This window comes from Charadrius vociferus, unplaced genomic scaffold, assembly GCF_000708025.1.
Source record: "Charadrius vociferus isolate BGI_N301 unplaced genomic scaffold, ASM70802v2 scaffold71, whole genome shotgun sequence".
Lineage (NCBI taxonomy): Eukaryota > Metazoa > Chordata > Aves > Charadriiformes > Charadriidae > Charadrius > Charadrius vociferus.
Window position 1 is genome coordinate 1,537,342 of NW_009647032.1, and position 9,320 is coordinate 1,546,661.

A 9,320-nucleotide genomic window follows, 5' to 3' on the forward strand; every position below is an offset into this window, starting at 1 on the left:
AACAAACGAAGTAACATTGTAACCAGCAACTATCTAACCAATATGGGAAATGGATACAAGAAATTTGTTATTGCAACCCTTCGAGCCCCACGTTGGGCACCAAAAAGGACTGTCATGGTTTGGCCTCAGCCAGCAACAAAGAACCACGCAGCCGCTCACACAACTCCCACAGTCGTGGAAAAAGAAATCATCAGGGCAAATCTCCTGGGTTAAAAGAATGTAATTTAACAGAACAGCAAAAGAAAAGATGAAAACGCGATTACAGTACCGCCACGAAGCACACCGACCGGACCCACACTGTCACAGCCCACCCTCGAGTGGTGACTCCTCTCCTCGCCCCGGCTAGCTCCTCTTATAGCTTGGGCATGGGTCACGTGGTATGGAATACCTGCCCCCTGCTGGCTCCTGGGGTGATTAACCCCATCCCTGCCGGAACCAGGACAGGTAGGAAAAAAGATTCACATTTCCCATCACTGAGAAGACACTTAGGTTTTTTTGCTGAAAAGTTTCATTGCAAGGTCATGGAGGTTGAAATACAAAATAAACATTTATCGGTTCGTTATGGGACTTAAGATACCTATGCCAGTGGTTTCTAAGTAGATGATGGCATCCACATTCCTCCTGCAAGCAATCTTCAAAGGGGAGTAGATTATATTTCTATTCCCATAATAACATCGCAGATCTCATATGCCTGAGACATGATAACTTATTTCAGATGCATTCAGAATACATAACTTCAATGCCTGTGAGACTCTGTGCAGGGGCAGCCACTAGGATAAAGTCCTGACACGGCGCGACTGTTGCCTCAACTCCACTTCTAAAGTCAGTGTAGTCCTGGCTCTAAGTCTGGTTTTGAAAATAGCCTTAAAACTGGTCTCATCAGACAGATTTTCCTTATGCAAAATGGTTTACTAACAGCACAGAAAAAGACAAAAATGTTTATTCACTAAGATGGGTTTTATCCCTCATTTCTGCTGCACAGTCTTAACACACACAGGTGCACATTTCCAGGGAGCAGAAAAGATATTTAAAACAGTCTGTGCAGCAAACATAGGTTTATTAGCCTGAAGCCATTTCTGATATTTTTCCACATGCATTAAAACTATCTAACTGTGCATTGATTATCAAGGGCAAAGTTAGAGGATAGCTATATTTAATATACTACCAGCACTTTGATTTCTGTCTTTCTGTTTCATGTTGATTAGACTGGTAAGGAAAGCTGCATCTTTTTATTACATTTAGAGAATGTCAGTCAAATAAAAGGTGTTTTATGAGTTTTCTGTGTGAAAAGAACATAAACTGGAACATTAGATTAAAAAGAAAAAAAGATGACAAGAACCTGCTCGTCTCTAACCGTTTGATATCATCTGCAGTTTAGAACTGGAATATATATGTTTCAGATAAAAAGAGCACCTTTTATTGCCTTTACGCTAAGCCATGGAACTTTACATACAGATGTATAGCAAATTATGAGTCCTTAGAGAAAAAGTTTTAACCAGTCTCCAAGAAGGCTTGGTTACTCTATCTTTTGATACATAAGGAGATATGAACATAGCTAACCTTGAATATGAATTAGTATATTTGGCTGTAGAGTAAAATATTTCTGATAATAACACCATTGGCTGATAGGCTGATAGTGCTGAGTTATCTCATCATCCTTTAGATGCTAGTCAAGGCCATTTTCAAGAGTCTTTTATAACAGATTTCATACCAATACTGATATTCCAACATAATTAGATATTCCTAGACTAACTTCAGAGGAATAAAGTTCCCGATGAACAGGAGACCATTTTGTGTCATCACTGTCTATGGCTATATTAGCAAGCAATAGGTCAAAAAGGACAAAGACTGTAGAGTGTTATTAAGGAGGATTGCATGTGTCATGAGGGAGAAGGGAGGCTGCTTTAGACTAGTTTTACTCTGGTCCCGGCGACTGAACATGGATTCATTACTGAAGTGCATTAGGTGTATACTGTGTGTACATCTTTCAGTTTAGTTTCACCTAAAAGAAATACAGCTTGTATGCTCCAAGGCTATTCTGTGACTGGGCTCAATCAGGTTTGTTTCAAAACTGCACCCTTGATTCTCACTAAAACACTAATATACACATTGCACTATTCTAGTTTATGAAAGAAGATTCAGCAACAGGTGTCCCTAAACACATAATGCAGACAATTTATCCAAACAAAGACTCCATTTGCTTATTTTACTGATTGCCATAGCTTAATTGGAGAGATCATCTTTGTAGAAAGTATAATCTGGGGGCCATAATCATAGTTACAATGGCAGGCTACAAAGCTCTTCAATTTTAATTTTCTGCTGCAACTTCAATTTAAGCTGGAAGACACTTACCACTGCAACATTTGATGTCTCTTTTAATCAATAGTTTGAAAACTAAATAGGGTAAGCAAATTTTCTCTCACCTATCAACCCTCCTTGTAGTTCACCAGATCAAATTTAGTGACACATGGTAGGGTGAACATGTATAGCACAAAGGCCCTTGTCAGCCATATCAAAATTGGACCTGCTCTCAGTAGACAGTTGCAGCAGATGACCTCCACAGGTCACTCCAACCAAAATTATTCTATGATTCCATGATTACTATCTTCTTAGTGCTGCCGGATTTGGCAATAATTGGGTGTTTTAAACATTATGAGTTTTTATCAAAGCAGATCTTTCAGCTAGTACTAAATTAACCTAATAACATTTATAACAATGGATTTTCCTTTCTCAGATTATCTCTGGAAAATTCAGGACTGTTAATGAGTAGAGAAATAATGCTGTCATACCTTGACAACTAAGAAGGAAGAGCTAAATATTACTATGAACCTTCTGTACCAATACCTGCCTACCATACTGATGAAAAGTTTTGGAGTAGGAGAAGCCTATAAACTGAATTTGTTACTTACTAAGGGTTTGTTTTTCAATGTATGTCACTACTAAAAAAAAAAGTTACAATTTTGTTTTCAAGAACTGTTACTCATCGATTTCCAACTTCCCCACTTCCTCTTCCCCCTTCCCTCCCCCTCCAATCCCCTTGCCATGGCCAAGGACGCCTCCCACTAGACCAGGTTACTCAAAGCCCCATCCAGCCTGGCCTTGAACACCTGAACACTTCAAGAGATGGGACATCCACAACTTCCCTTGGCAACCTGTTCCAGTGTCTCATCACTCCCATAGTGAAAAATTTAATCCAAATTTACCATCTTTCAGTTTAATACCATTACTCATCCTATCAGTACACTCTGATAAAAAGTCCCTTCCCATCTTTCCTATAGGCCGCCTTTAGGTACTGGAAGGCTGCTATAAAGTCTCCCCAGAGCCTTCTCTTCTCCAGGCTGAAAAATCCTAACTCTTTCAGCCTGTCTTCAGAGGACAGGTGCTCCAGCCCTCTAATCATCTTTGTGGCCCTCCTCTGCACTCACTCAAGCAGGTCCATGTCTTTCTTACGCTGGGAACAGCAGAGCTGGATGCAGTAGTCCAGGTGGGGTCTCACAAGAGCAGAGTAGAGGGGCAGAATCATCTCCTTGAATCTGCTGGCCACACTTCTTTTGACACAGCCCAGGATGCAGTGGGCTTTCAGGGCTGTGAGTGCACATTGCTGGCTCATATTCGGTTTTTCATCCACCAGTACACCCAAGTCCTTCTCCTCAGGGCTTTCCATTCTCCACCCAGCCTGTATTTGTGCTTGGGATTGCCCTGACCCACATGCAGGACCTTGCACATGAACCCACCTCTCTAGCCTGTCAAGGCCTCTGGATGGCATTCCTTCCCTCTGGAGTATCATTTATGGGACAAAGTTAGGACTTGAACTCACACTCTTTATTCTTTATCCTTCAGGCTACCTTCTTCCCTAAGCCTACAAGATGCAAATAAAAATAAACAAATTTCTTCTCTGTAAAGCCCATACAAGCATTTCTGCATTATAACAGCTGCTGAGAAACGAGGAAGGTCCTTTTCACTAAGAAGCAAGAACATAGAGCAATAGAAAGGGCAGGAATACATTCAGGCAAACCAGTCATTTTGCCTAGCTGTCATAGATAGCTAGGTAACGCAGCACCAGGTGTTGATGATTTACTAATCATGTTTCGGTTGTGAAAAATTATATACAATTATCAGGAAAGTGTTTACTATAATTGCAGCGTTAGCTTCATAGTCTTGAAGTCTGTCCCAGAAAAGCTAAACAGTGATGAACTTTCACAGCTTTTCACATTTCTGCAGCAACACATCTAATACATTTACAGGTGTAATAAGCAACCAAGCAACTGGAATGGTTTGAAATTTGCTAACCCAGACATTGCAAAGATCACTTCAGGCTTGCAATTGCAGTTAGTTAGCCCTGGTTTGATTTAGAGCATTACTATTTCCAATAGGTTGCTTGTACAGTTCCTCAGTCATTATTTTTATTTCTTTGTTTTCTTCTGACTCACCTTTTGAATTTCATCCTGGGAAAACTGATTCACAACCATTCATTCACTTGAAATGTCATTTAAAAGTGGATATTTTCTGTTGGAGTTTGAGGTATTTTTTCAAAATTTATTTTTTTTAGTGTGGTTAGACATGCTTAATTGCTCACAGGATTTATTTTTTTTTTTCCTCAATTTATCCATGTTTTAAAAGGAATAATGTCTCCTTGCTCCATTGAGACCTTAAGAGAACCCTCATTGGTATGGGTTGATCTTTTAGGGTACTATTTTTATTGTTGTGACAACCAGGTATCTGTGCTGAAGCATCCATATTGTATCTTCCACTGAAAAATAACCCCTGAAATATGTTATTTCTCATATCCATTTGATAAGAGCTTTACTGTTACCCATACATTAAATAGCTCAAGCTAGTGAGTCAAAAGGTATTTGAAGTGTAGCAGCCATTTAGAGATTCAAATGTGACTTTAAAATAGTTTTGAAATGCAGAGTCTCATTTTGGATCTAAAACATGTCACCTTCTACCTGTAAGCACAAGTAATTCTGCTGTTTGGATGTTTGTTTTACTCTCTGAGGCATTTAAATAGATAGCAATTTTAAGTCGGGTGCCCTTCTAAGTTGCAGAAAACACAGTACCTCACTAACTTACCTCTTGGAGTTGTGAAGGAATAAAATGGATGACTGGATGAAGCTCATTCTTAATGCTTATTGAATGAAGGATTACTGATCTGCCTCATCTAATTCTTTGTTGTTAATATCCGTTTCTGAGCATATGCTAAACAAGCTTTCTCAATAAACTCAGCAGTAAACTATGAGAAATCTTGTTTAATATAACAATGTATAAAAAGCTTGATCTGTTTAAAGAAATAAGCTGGTTTTTTCAGAGTTCAGATTTTATTTTTATGCTGTTAATGACAGTGTGGCTGCATTTTGATGATCTTGAGCTCTGTGTATGTGTGAAATTATTCAGAATAATTATACATTTTTAAATAGTTGCCTGTCTCATTCTGTAAGAACTACTGATTTGTCTCTTGCACTTTCCAATCATTTGAGCAGCAGTAAAAGTAACATAGCTGCAAAGTGTTTCAGAGGGGAATCTATTTGGGCTTCAGCAGTGACAAAAGGAGTCATTTTCAGAGTAAAATCCTAGTTACCACTAAGAACAGAATTTCACTGTAGATTACAGCAATCAAGAAATCCCTTCAAATAGTTTATCTGTTGTTATTTTTCTTTACAATGTGAAACCAGTCACAGTAATTATATTAAATGGTGTAAATTTATGTTTATACATTTTGCAAAGTAAGAAATACAGGGCAACTTTTCCTTCCTATAATCTTCAGACTCAGACTCTATCTACTAAGGAAGGGTAGACAGAATCTGTCTCTTTCAATGTGAATAAAACAGTATCACCAAAGTGAATACAGATGAAGGAAGAGTTGGAAGGAACTTTAGCTTAACTTCCATAGCTTAATCTACAAATCATAGAATCATAAAACAGTTTAGGTTGGAAAGGACCTTGAAGATCATTGAGTTCCAACCCCCCTGCCATGGGCAGGGACATCTCCAACTAGGCCAGGTTGCCCAAGGCCACGTCCAGCCTGGCCTTGAACACCTCCAGGGATGGGGCATCAACAACTTCTCTGGGCAACCTGTTCCAGCGCCTTACCACCCTTAAAGTGAAAAACTTCTTCCTAATGTTTAATCTAAACCTGCCCTCTTCCACTTTAAAGCCATTCCCCCTCGTCCTATCACTACATGCCCTAGTAAAAAGTCCTTCCCCAGCTCTCCTGTAGGCCCCCTTTAGGTACTGGAAGGCCACAATAAGAACTCCCCAGAGCCTTCTCTTCTCCAGGTTGAGCAGGCCCAACTCTCTCAGCCTCTTCTCATGGGAGAGGTGCTCCAGCCCTAGGATCATCCTCATGGCTCTCCTCTGGACACGCACCAACAGGTCCATGTCTTTCTTATGTTGAGGACTCCAGAGCTGGATGTAGGACTCCAGGTGGGGTCTCACAAGAGTGGAGTAGAGGAGCAGAATCACCTCCCTTGACCTGCTGGCCACACTTCTTATGATGCAGCCCAGGATACCGTTGTTCTTCAGGTCTGCGATTGCACATTGCTGGCTCATGCCGAGCTTCCGGTCAATCAGCACACCTGGGTCCTTCTGCTATATGCATTTAAATATTTAGCTTAAATATGCATTCAAGTTAAAATAACTCATTGGAAAAAGATAAATAGGTATTGAGTATAGAAAAAGACTAATATGGGATGATATGGTTCTTAATTCTGCACCTGATTATATCACTGTCATCAAATATTCTCTTTCACAGGAAAAGAGGTTACAATTAAGCCCTGTGATGTACTTATCTGGTTGTGTGGAACATAAACTGCCTCATTAGATGCTACCATACATTTTGCACTTACATGTTACATGGAGGATACATCTTTTCAGTTGCCATTTTAGGAGCAGAAGACAAAGTACTAGTGGAGGAGAGAGCTGCGGGGTAAAGGAGTGGTAGATTCTCTGTGTGCCCTGCCCTGCACTGCACCTAAAATTTTTTTCTCTTCTCCTTCACAATGACACTGAGAGGGAGGAGTACAACCCGAAGTACAATTTGGGATTTTTAAGATGAGAAATTATCTTCTTCCTCAGCTCAGAAACAGGGCTTCAAGCAAGAGGGCAGTGTTTACAGAAAAATTTGAGACTGTTTGCAAGAAGAAAAATAGTACCTTAAAAGGACCATGATTATTTGTTCTTGTTCCAAACTCTTGGCCTGCTATGACAGATGTATTTATAAATTGGAAGAAAATACTTTTTTCTGCTCATCAACTTTTGCCCAAGATCAATAGAATTTACAATTTTGTCTTAAATACATTTAACACCAGATGATTCAAATGATTATTTTTTTCATCTTCACACAAGTGTATCTGTTGAAATGTGTTTCCCGAATGAAGTCATCAAAACTGCAAGTGGGTTAGGTCTGACGTTAGGCAAGGCTTAGGTCTACATCACTGATCCACTGGCAAAAAAGCACTCTATTGTGGCACTTCCATTTATCACAGAATATCACTGAAGCAGAGAATTATCATGGGATTTTGGCATAGGAATTTCATCTGCTCTAACTGATCTGTTTTTCCAATATCTGGATATTTCTTGCCACCTGAGGTTGTGCTTGGCTGGTTCTCTCTGTTACACTGCCTATTGATGAGGTTCATTGTGTCTTGTCAGAAGTTACAAAACTTGTTAAAAACTTGAAAAATATTTTGTACTGTTTCAAAAATCTAAAGAGAGTTATGAGTCAAACTTTCAGTGGGATCTGAACTGACATCTATTCACTCAATGTCTTAGAGAATACTGCAAATGTATTTTTCTTTCTTTTTTTAATGTGTGTGAAACTTTGCTTTTATTGCTAAATATATTTGCATGAAGACAGGATTGATATTGCATACTTCATTCACTCCTGCTGCCTTTTCCCCTCTGAAAGTCATAATCCTCTGAATGTGAATCCCAGACTTCTCCACTGCTAATTGTGATGTGGCGGACAGAGGATTATGACTCTGAGAGAGGAATAAGCAGCTGGAACAGATAAACACAAATAAAAAGTCATCTTTGCATGAAAATGTATCACTTATTTTCTTTTCCATTTACTTTTTTGAAGAAAAACAGAGGGGGGTGGAACGTGGTCGTGGTTTGGCCTCAGCCAGCAACAAAGAACCACGCAGCCACTCACACAACTCCCACAGTCGTTGAAAAAAGAAATCGTCGGGGCAAGAATTCAATTTAACAGAACAGCAAAAGGAAAGATGAAAACGCGATTACCGTACGGCCGCAAAGCACACAAACCAGACCCCTGCTGTCACAGCCCACCCCCAAGTGGCGACTGCTCTCCTCCCCCCGGCTAGCTCCTCTTATAGCCCCGGCATGGGTCACGTGGTATGGAATACCTGCCCCCTGCCGGCTCCTGGGGAAATTAACCCCATCCCTGCCGGAACCAGGACATTATCCACCCCTTATTCCATACCATCTGTGTCATGCCCAGATCTTACAGTTCCCATAGTCTGTGGGCCATTCCTCCAACAGGTCCATCGAACTCACTTAAAACGTCCATTAAACTCACTTAGTCCATGATTGTAGGCTCCATCTGTGAGAACAGTCTCTCAGGTCACATGAGATGGTGTGTGGTGCTGGACGGGTGCATGCTGTATTTGAAGCTCATGGCTGGTGTACCTGATGCAGTCTATGCCCATGGTCTGCAGGCTGAAGATGTCGATCTTGAGGAAGTTGCTGGGCACCAGCTACTGAAGTCAATTCTTACTACATCATTGTGGGAGAATTTTTAGAGATCAATGGTCACCCTGTGAGCACCCCAAGCACTGAGGACTTGTTGACGACAGTGTAAGCTTCAAGGAATGTAGAAGGTAAAACGGTGTTTTCTGAACAGCTGCGTTATGTAGAGGGAGGAAATTGTGGGAAATTGGCTAGCTGAGAAGGGTAACATAGATATGATCCAGCTGGCCGAGCAGGAGCTTGGGAAACATCGGACCCAGTTCCTGTGATTGCTAATTGGCAAGGGCACCCTGACCCTGACTGCAGGTGCTAGACGGTGATGAGAAGCCTGTGATTACTCAGGCATGGGAAAAGAGGGAGTAGTTGCATGGGAGAAGAAGAGGTAGCTAGCCACAGATAAGGAGCTAAGGGCTGGAGTGATGAACCAATCAGAATGCTGTGTTGTTGGAACACATATAACTAATTATAGCAGAGTATATATGAAACATGTAGTAGCCAATTATAGTAGAGTAAACATGGAATATGTTTTAGCCCATTATAAAAGACAGCTGTGCTATTCAATAAACGAAGCTTGCTGATTGCTCATATTGAGTGTCCATGTCTTCCCCCGT